The following is a 10,995-nucleotide window of genomic DNA, read 5'->3' as shown; positions in this document are numbered from 1 at the left end:
CTTGGCAGAGAGAAGTTTCATGTGCTGCATTTGCATTCTTCAGCTGGTTTTGCCTCCTTTTGCACCCATTGAAGTACCTGCCACCAGGAGGAGATGGTGAGTAATTCCTCCAGTCACCCCCAACCCTTGTCCAGAATTCTGAGATTTTCTTCTTATTTAGGATAATGGCTGAAATTGCTTATAAAAATGGGTTGTTGGGGGTTTGTGTTGGTTGGTTTTACTTTAGACAGGTCTGTTTTCATCACTGCTGCCATCTTGGTCCTTCCCTGTGGCGCCATCTCTCCAAAGTGTGGTTCAGAAACCTTCCTCTTACAGAGCTGAAAGGATGTAAGGGAGCTTGCTTTAATTCCCAGTTTAGCTACCAGCTTACCAGGTTTTCCCCTGTGATCATTAGCAAGTTGCTCGGTCCATTCAAAAGCAACCTCTAAGGTAACCCTGAGCCTACATCTACCTCTCGCTGCCACCACACAAGTGCGAGGCACCATCCCACCATCAGTCCGGCCAGCACCTCAGAGCCCATGTGAAAGTCCCAGGTTGTAAAGTGGCCCCACAAGCTCCCCACCAACCCCACATCTCTGTACACTGTGTTGAGACCTTGACTATCAGCATAGGGCCGGAAAAGCATCCTACCAGCCCTGTCTGCAGCTACATGTGTGCCTGATCCTTCCTTTCTCGGCTGCCTGTGAGCACGGACAAGCAGGGAGCAGCAGCAGGATCAGCTCCTGGAAATGCTCCCTTCCCTGCCAGTTAGGACAGCACTTCTCAGGCAAGGGAGATGTCTGAGGCTGTCAGCTCAGGAGGGGGAGTTATGGGGCCTTCCTGCCAGGGCTGCCTGGGTCTGGGCACCTGGGGGGGCTGGTTACAGCAGCCCTGAGTACCCAGGGAAGATGCAAGTCCAGTGCCTAAGACTGCAAAGGGGTCCCTGGTGCGATTTCCAGCAATTCTAGGCATATGACTCCATTCAAAAAATGCTGTCCACGTCTTGAGTAATTTTTTCCTATTTTCTTTTATTTTTAATTATCAAAACCTTGATCTTTTTGTTTTCAACCCTCTCTTTGCATCATTTTTTCAAAGGTGGCGGTAGAGGAGGAATCTAGTTAGTGATGCTACTGTTCTCCTGCCACTTGCCCCATTGATTTAGACAGGAAGCTTCTGAGGACAAGAAATGTCTCTTATTAGATGCTACTGCGCCGTGTAACCTCATTTTGGTTTGGTGTCTAGACAGTAAAACAGAGGAGAGCATTAATAAAAACTGAGCACCCAAATGCGTGAAAGTTCTTGTTTGACGGTCTCAAGCTCGCCTTCACTGAAGGTGAAGTCAAACCTCTGAATTTTTCCATGATTTGTGTTGGGTTTGGGTTTTTTTGGGTCTGTTTTGATTTTGACTCCAACATGAAGATGACCTGATTTGTGTGTGTGTGTGTGTGTATTTTCTGTGCACTGATCATGCACTGCTTTTATTAATCAAAGTCGGAAACATCAGACAGAGACATGCTGCTTTTTCAGAAGTTACACTGTACCACAAGTAAAAAGAAAAATCAGGTTGATTCTCTAAAGTGACCAACATGGAAAGATGTCCCTCACTTTTAAATTCCCTAACTCTGAGTAGAACAGCCTCAGTGTTTAAAAAGAGACGTTTCTGTTTATCTCTGCTTATAACAACATGGACCAAAGACTCACGTCTATATGAATCTTTTCTAGGAAAATACTTCAGATTGCTCCAGTGATCTCTCTTCTGGCTGCTATGAATCTCTGTTTGTGTTGGCATAGCTTTGTAAAAATGCCAAGAGAGAAAGAAACTGGCCTCCTATTTATGTGTGTTTTGAATTGCTGTCATGAGCAGAGGCGTTGATTCATCCGTTTGGGAACCCATGAAGTAAATGCAGCTTCAACATACATCACCATGAGGCGTGCTGGGGAAAGGGTAACAGGAACGCTGCGGTTCCTCGAGACATTTGGTTGATGGGTCTGGGGATCTTCTGAGTTGCAGACAAACTGAAAGCAGCCTATTGCCGCCTCCAACATCAAGGTGCCTAAGGGTAAGGTCAAACCACCATTGCTCTCCTTCCTTCCCTTTGAGTGTAAGTTTTGAGCTAACGTGCTTCTTGGAGGTGGCATCGGGCACCTCCCTTGAAAAGGCTGGAGGCTAATCCAAGTGCGTATCGCAAAAGCTCTGCATCATCCTACATTGCAGGGAAGCAAAGCTTTTAGTTTTGCAGCTTGGCTATGCTGCTTAAAAAAAATTTTTTTTAAAAAAAAAAAAAGAAGAAAAAACAACAAAGAAAAACAACACAAAAAATGGAAGGAAAACACTAAAGAAAATACTAATGATCTGTCCCTCAGGAAAAAGAAGAGACACAGATTTCATGTAAGGTAACATTAGCATCCCACTCACATACCCCAGCAACTGGTGGATGAAGGCTGCTCTCAGACCCAGCCCCTGCAGAGGGAACTCCCCACATCCAGCAGCAAACCAGCAGCTCCAGCTTGGCCAGCAGCGCCCAGTTATCCCCGCTCCCCTCCCCCTCCCCACCACTTCTGAGTGACAATTCATACAGTAACTGCTGAAGTAAAATCAGGAGAAATGGGGACTATATATAAAAGAGCTGGAGTAAAGGCAAGTGGCACCTCGAGTCTGCTTCTGAGTAAGTCTTCTGTTTTTAGAAAAAGCCGGGTGATGCAGACGAGCCCTGAGCGGGCTCAGCCCCGCTGCGCTGCCACGCATGCCTGCTGCAGGGCTGTGAGGAGCCCCAAGGAAAAGTTTTCCCTGCAGCCCCCACCTTGTCGCCCGAGCACCCGAAACCACGCTCCAGCTGAGTCACGCAGGCCCAACCTGCATCCCCCTGTCTGGGCTTCCCTCCAGCACCCGCGGGGCACAGCCCCAGAAAGCCAGGCAGCAGGGATGCTGGCAGCAGGGCTGAGCCTCGAAATTGCTGCTCTTGAAGACTGTGAAGGGGTGTCCTCCCCACCACCGAGCCTCTCCTCCATCGAGTTCAAGCTTCCCTTGTTCAACCTTGGCTATGGGCAGCCTTCCTCCAGGGATGGAGGTGTCTGGGCATCCCAGTGCTGCTGCTGAGCCACCTGCACCCATGCATGGCATGGGTGTCCACAGCAGAGCAGGCAGGTGACTGGGGAGACTGGGCTCGGCCAGCACCCGCCTCCTGATTTCCAGCTTCCCTACTGGTGTGGAGTACTATCAAAGCTTTTGAGTGGCTGCTTTTTGATTTCATTTTATTTATTTCTTATATTTTTCCTTGTTTCTTGGAGGTTTTTTTCCCCCAGGAAAAATCGTACTGAAATTTTGCTTTTCCCCACCCCTCACTGAAATAAAAACAAACAAACAAACAAACAAACAAAAACAAAAGCCCAAACCCCAAATGTCACAAACCTCACTGCTTCTTCTGCAAAACAGAATTCTTATTGTCCAGCAGCCCCGACTTATTGACAGGCAGAGGCAAAGCAGACAGACCTGTGACGGCAGTGGAAAAAAAACAAACCAAAACAAAACAAGAAAGAAAAATCACAAACCCTCTCCCACACGGGATGCAGCTCAATTCCCAAGAACGATGCTGCTGCTACGAGCACAGCTTGGGCCATGGAGCCATGAGGTACTGGGGAGTGTGGGGCTGGGGATGTTCCCATCACCCAGGACAAGGACTTTCCACATCCAGTTGGGCTAGAGAGGAGTTTAACATGGCATAGAGCCACACAAATGCCAGGGAGTTTGTTTTCCCATCTGTGTGAGACGTGACCCGAAGCCAAACCAGCGCAGGCAGTGACAATGCAACTGCTGCAAAAAAACGAACGCCAGCAAGCCACCTTGCCTGCCTCCCTGCCTGAAACCCATCCCTCCTCAGCCAGCAGTGCTGAATTACAAGGAGGCAGAAGCAGTAAGTGAGAATAACAAAACGGTGCGGGTGGAGTGAGGGGAGAGCAGGAGGTAGCCCCATTCAAACTGCATAAAAGAAAACAACAACTTTTTAAAAAAAATTCACTGGTGTGAAGTTCCCGATGCCAACCACAGAACAAAAAGAACTGCTTTTTTTTTTACATAACTAAATGTGGTCAAGTAGCTGCTGTCTCTGTACGGCTGGTTCACCAGGGCTACAAGGGTTTTACCTGGAGGTGAAGCACCCTACTCCCTCCCCAGCAGTCCCCAGCTCATGCAAGCCCCATTACTGAGCACCAGGAGCTGCCCTTCCCAGGGGTGGGAATGAAAACCGTTTCAGACAACCAAAATGTCTGATACCATGAGCTGTGGACATGGTTTGAGAGCACAGGACTGGAAAGCCCTGGAGCAGTGCAGTATGGCCACGTACATTGCATGGCCATGCTCTTACTAACTTTGCTTTGGGCACATCCTTGGGTTATGATTTTTTTTTTAATATGAAACCACCTCAAGGGCTTTGGACACTCATTTCAGTGGTATTAAGGCAATTCTGATTGCACAGGAGACCCTCTGCCTCTCCTCTCACCATTTTCCTGGGAATGCCCCTGCAGCTGGTGGCAGGGGTGCTGCAGGACATACTTGCAGGCTCTGCCATCCAAGACACCCAGCAAGCCTGGGAGGTCTGTGCTCTATGGTATGCCAGCAAGTGTGTGACTGGTAATTTCCAGCAGATCATGCTATAGCAATGCTCGTTCTTGACTGCATTTGTTATATACACCCTGCTGCTTTCTCCTAGCATGGCGAGTCCTTGTAGCATGGCACCATACAGAGCTCCCAGCTGGGCCTGTCAGTTCCTGGTGCTTAGCAATAGAGAAATGCACATGCACTGTGCCAAGGAGTTTGCAGTCTAATTTGAACCAAGATGCAGACAAAAAATCACCTAAACCAACATGGAAAGATCAGGATGGGTAATGACAGTTCAAGCCTGAGCTTTTCCACACTTATGCCATGTAAGTATTCATGTATTCATCTTTGAAATGACAGAGGTAAGTCTGGAGCATCTCCCCTCTGTTTAAATTGCCAATTGAGGGAAGGAATCCTCATATTTCTTTTGGTTTTGCTGTTATACATTTGAGGAGAAATGAGACCTATGAGAAGTCTGAGCCTGACTTACAGCGAGGAGTTTGGTACCAGTCAGGGGTGGCAGTTTTTGAACTAGGGTAAGAGCTGTAAGCAGGACCGCAGAGCTGCAGAGGAATCCCCGCTCCAGTACAAGAAGCATCACGTACTTCTCAGCTGGTGCCTCACCAGCTACAGGCCAAATTTCTGCGCCAAGAAGCTCCTGCCCCCTCCTCTACACACACATACTCAGTTCTCTGCAGACGTGTAGTGGAGGCAGCTACAGCCCCGACTCCCCTGTGTGCTGCTTCCACGGGGGCCCAAGGGATGGGGGGTTTGCTCCCCGCCATTTGCAGTACCCCTCACTGCTGCAGGTAAGCAGTGAGGAAGGCTCAGCCTTCAGACCGCTGCCTAGGGCCCCCTCCCACGCACACCACGCTCCCCTCCATCGCTGTACGCTGTTGCACATCCCCATGCATCATTGAACCAGGCTCCTGCCAAAACAAAGGTACCCGCCGGGCTCCTTCCTGGCTCATGAAGGAAGGAGCCAGCCCCTCAGCGTGGGGGGCATGCTGGGAACACGAAACACCCCTGTGACAGGCAGGGGCTGCCAGCCGCGCTCACTGCCAGCCTCACGTGAGCCCGGGAACTGCCCCTCTCCAGGCCGCGCCTCAGTTTTGTCTTTCTCTCGAGATGCTGGCTGAAAGGTTAAGCCACTGAAAGGCTGGAATTAATTATTTACGGGCAATTTTCTTTTAAAGTGAGTTTTGATAAAGAAATATTTTCTGTTTATGCAAAGTCATCTGAGGTGGTCAGAAGGGAATTAACATCCTATAGGCTGCCCAGCAGAGCGCCCAATGCCATCACAAGTGGCATTTTTAGCTTAATAGCGAGGGAAAGATGAACACACACAGAGGCAGAGACGGAAGAAGATGCTGTTAAACGCTGTTGGGTTATCACGTCCGATACGGCCACCAGGCTGAGAGTCTGATTCACTTCTGGAAACACTCCAGCCCAACACCACAGCCAGACTGCTGAGCCCATGGCTGCAACATGGGCCTACAACTGCTGCGAGCCTGAAGTGAATCAGCTCTGCCACGGGCAGCCTTTCTCTGGGTGCAAGGTGCCAGCTGGCAGCAGGCGGTAGGAGCCCTGCTGCCTCACAGAGAAAGAGAGCGAGAGCAACTCAGCACTCCCGGCAGACAAACGGCCATCTCCAGACGATCCTGTGCACAGCGATATTTTTTTTCTGTTTCACCCACAGAGACTTTGTCTGAGTACCTGCCGCACAGGCGCGCGCTTTGCAGGCGAGCTCGGGGCGCTGTCTGTACATCGTAGTAGCCCCGCCTGTCGTTCCCATGGCAGCCCCCCATCTTTTCTTGTAAAAGAACCGATTCAAGTAAATTCTGACTCTATATTCCCACCTTTGCTTGACAAACAGAACAGGGAAATGCCATTAACACGCAAGCGTTCCTCAAACCACCTTGTTTTCGCGAGTCGCTCACTGCCAGTCACAGTGGAAACAACACCACTTCCTCCCACATGCTGTCAGTGCCTAGACTGTAGCTATTTGCTTTTAATTGAATTAGCCAGCCCATTGCTTTTTTGTTATCCTATACAAGGCAGCTACGTTCTGCGAACACCTTGGCGGAGTGACTAAATGAGACGGTGAGATAATTATTTCCACCGCATCACTCGCTTCGGTTCCAAATTGGCCATCAAAACACAGGCGGCTGTGAGGTTCATGGGATGTCCTCGGCAGTTAAGTAACATCACAGACCTTCTCCCAAATAATTGAAGTCATCTTTGTTTTTTAAAACCTCAGACTTCACTATCTGGGGTGAAATCTCAGCCCACCAAGTCAGTGGAATCAGGATTTTGAACCTCCCCCCCAGCCCTGCCCCACTCCAGCTTCTCAGACTATAAACATTTCACAAACACCTCAGTTTCCACTAAAATAATACTTACTGCTGTTGTTGTTACTACCATCATTAACATGATTGAACACAGCTCACAATATTCCTTAGAGAGAAAAGAAAACCTTTGCTTAATCATCAGCATAAGAAGTGATAAATGGCACGTTTGCTTTGTGTATCTATCTTAAAACTCACCTGCTTCTAACGTGTTTAAAAGCAGATCTAAATAAGTTCTCACAAATAGACACAGGACTATTTCAGCAGTGGAAGGATGGCTTTGAATAGCCTTTAATCATGGGTTTACTCTAGACCTATCGCAGACTTTTATCTGCCCCTTGGCAAACTTCACCAAGCGTTTCCCTGCACATACTGACAGCAGGATAACCTTCCCTCTTGCCAGGTAGAGGACCTTGCCTCGTGCTTGTACAAGACCCAAAATAGAGGGGCTGTGAGCTTGGAGAGGTTTTACAGGCACTCCTGCCAGTGTGAATCCTTCTTAAGCACAGTGTAGATGCCCCTTGCCTGGTGCATTTGGTCTCTTCTCTCTGCCCATGGGACAGAGTAGAGGAGCGGTGGTTCCCCCAGCCAGCCCGCAGAGTGTCTGTGAGGGGCTCGGGGGGAGATGGAGACACTCGATGTGCAGGGTTAGCTGCCTACTTGTGGAAGAGGAAGGACCATCCCTGCTGGACCAGTTGCTTCAAAGCAGCTCCGTGCATGCTGGGCACACGCGTTTCCTTGCACCCGTGCAGCTCACAGTGATGCCTTCTGCTGGGAGCATGGTCATGGCATTGCCAGTCCAAGGGACTGGCACTGCCCAGAAAAGAAGTGTTGACTAGCAATGGCAGTTCATACCTTTGTGTCATTGGCGATAAAATTAATGACTAACTCAACTATTCACTACTTAAAATCAGCCTTCCTGGCCCATTAAATCTTTTGCAGTCTTGATGAGATTCCCTGGTGGACTGAGCAGGAATTGCTGTCTTTGTTCCAAGAAGAATTGCCTTTGCCTTCTCTTTCTGAACATGGAGCTAGAGAGAGCTGGGCAGGAGCAGGAGCATGTGGGTGGCTGTGGGGAGATGCTTACCTGGAGCCAAGGAAGCTTTGCTTGACTTTGTTGAGGAACCAAGGAATTATTCAACATCCCACTTTCACTAAGGCTTCACCACATCAGGACCACTTGTTAACTTTCACTCCTCTTAAAAATGTTCTTCAGTCTACACACTGCTCCTTATCTGATCTCTGGGCTCTCAGTTCCTTCTCTATGGCCACCTTCTCTTCTCCCTCAGCATCATCTTCTCGTCTCTCTGCCTGGCCTTGCCATGACCTCGGCTGTATCACTGGCTGTGGCTCTGCTGCTGTTTTCAGCCTCCCCTTGCCCCTCTGCACAGATAAGTTCATTCAGGAAGTCTCCAACAGCTTTGAGTCTCCCGCTTTCCTCTCCCTCTAGCACCAAGTCCATTCTGGTAAGCTCTATCCCAGTTCAAGATCTGCTTTTTCCCATTCTCCCAGTGTGGCTGACAGCCTCCTGGCAAGGCCCTCCAATAACCCTCTCCTTCAGCAACTCTAGACCTAGCCACAGAGCACTGACTCCTCTAAACACAATCAGCTCCTTATTTCTGACCATCACCAACCTTCATCCTCTTCCCTGGCCTCCCTTCCTCCTGTTTTCCAGAGCACCAGTGGCTGCAACACCCCTCTTGCTGTGCCTTCTTCTGCCCCTTCCATCCCTCCAGCCTCTTCCTCAAGCTCTCTCCTCTACTCCAAGCACAACCTGCTGCACTGTGTTCCCCAAACTCTCCCTTGCCCTCCGCTTACACCTCCACTTAGCAGCCCCACTGCTGCCTTCCCCCATGGCCAAGGCCACGGCCACTGCTGCCCCTTGGGGATCACTTTTGCACCCTCTCCCCTCCTCCATTCTCCCCTGGGGTGGCCTCCAGACTTACTGCTGGCCTGCTCCCTTATGGTGTCCCTCCCTCACCCCTCGCGGACCTCTTCCTGGCCCCATCACGGTTCCGATTTCCTCCACCCCCCATAACCGACTCCCTGTGCAGCCACAAGCAGCAGCTCATACCTGCCCTCCTCTTTTTTTCCAGCCGGTTTTAGCTTCTCTCTTCCTTTTTTTTTGGTGGGGGGGAAGGTTGGGAGGGGGGGGCCTGTCTTTATGCATTGATTATTTTTTTTGTGTGTCTTTCCTGCTCCTCACGTCTGCACGTGCTGCCTTATTTCTGAGAAATAGCTGACTTCTCCTTCTGGCCAAAACCCACTTCTCCACTCCAGACCTGCTCACCCCTTCCCTTGTGAAAGGCAAGGCTAATTCACCTTAGCAGCTCATACTAAATGGCCCTAAGTGATCCCCCGCTAAACCTGGCAAGAGAACTGTCCTCAGCCAGCTGTCCTCCTCCACGCTTGCTCGTTGCAACCACTGGGTCCTGCTCTGCCTCATCCATCCGAAGATGGAGAGTTTTTCCTGGGGAAGACGTGGTTTGGCCTGCATGGTAAACAGCAATGCTGATAATCCTTGCATCCGCCAGACTAATTTCAGTACCAGCCCCTCTGCAGGGGTGTGCCGGAGAGGATGGAAGGAGAGGCTGGAAGGAGAGGCTGCACATGATCACTTGCCTTCCCCGCCAGAAGTCGAGCCCACCTCCCTGAGCTGGTGGCCAGGGGAAGGAGTTGGCAGTACCAGAGTTACTGCCTTCATCCTGGGAGCACCAAGCATGGGGAATGAGGAGAAATGGGTTTATCAGGGCCCTTGGAGTGTGTGGTTTGTTTTTGATAAGATCTTGCAGGAAAGATGGGAGTTTAGGAGCAGCACAGTTAGCAAGGCCTGCCTGTCCATGTCCTATAGTGTGGCCTCCATGGTGTAATAAGGTACGAGGCATCAATGCACACCCCTCCCCACATGGAGTCTTAAAAATTAAGTGCCTAATACATGTCGAGAGCCTGCAGCAGACATCCATTTGCATGTGCCTTCTTGAACTTTCTTTCTCTCCTCACCCTAACCCAATATTTTCATAAAACTTCTAGGACCTCATTAGCACCCTTTCCGTCACTCACATGGGAATGAACCTGGCCAACTGTGTAAGATGACATTTTAGAGGGGTGAAGGTGGCTTGCTAGCTGCACACATACACGTGATGTAAGCAAAACCTTCGTGCTTTACTTAATGATTCTGTCTTTAATATAAACTTTGCAAAGAAAAAAAAAAATCAGCCTTCATAATAAAAATGAAGCCGAGCCAAATACCCTTGCCAAATATCTGCACCTAGCAGGCTGCGGGATGGTAAGCAGCGTAGAAACTATGCTTCAGTTTCAAAAAAAAAAAAAAAAGAAAAAAGAAAGAAAACCTTTCCCCCCAACTTCCTGCATTAATCCTCTTTGCACCCCCTCGCGCGCTGAAGCACCCCCCACCACCGCGTCCCAGAAATGAGCTCATTAGTTTCCAGAAAACACCGCACATCCCCTCCCTGCAGCAGGGATCCCGGGTGCAGGGGGCGTCCAGCTTTTCCGTGGGCACAAGTGCTCCCATGGCACAGGTCTAGACCACTAGACATGGGCCAGATCCCTGGCGAGTGGTGGCACGTGGGTATGCGTGCCAGGGAGCCGGCGGGGAGACGGGTTCGGTGGCTGTGTCACTGCCGTAGTGGATGGTGAAGGTTTGGCAGGGTCCCTCGGCAGGACCTGACCTATCACAGCTCCAGGCTGATTTCAAACTTCCTTTTTGCGGTTTATGTCGCCTCGATTTATTCATTTCCTTGTAATTTACAGATAGACATCAATGCTTGCTATATTTAAACGGTGCCTGTATCTGTGTGGGGATTGTAGGTAAGCCATTTTATTTGTAGAGTGATGGTTTTAAAGGAAAGTGAGACTTCAGAGTCACCCTTCAGGTCAGTGCCATCTCATGCGCGGGTAGGAATGACCCCAGCCCACAGTGCCTGGGACGCAGCTCTGGGCTCCTCCACCTTCCTGCCACCCCACCACGGAGAAGGCTTGTCCGTCTCCCTCCTATCTGCTCTGCAAAGCCCAGCAACAATCCAGGCTAATTAGTCCAAATAATAAAATTGTTAA

Source organism: Nyctibius grandis, chromosome 3 (genome assembly GCF_013368605.1).
Source record: "Nyctibius grandis isolate bNycGra1 chromosome 3, bNycGra1.pri, whole genome shotgun sequence".
In the NCBI taxonomy this organism is placed as follows: Eukaryota; Metazoa; Chordata; class Aves; order Nyctibiiformes; family Nyctibiidae; genus Nyctibius; species Nyctibius grandis.
This window is presented reverse-complemented; position numbering follows the sequence as displayed.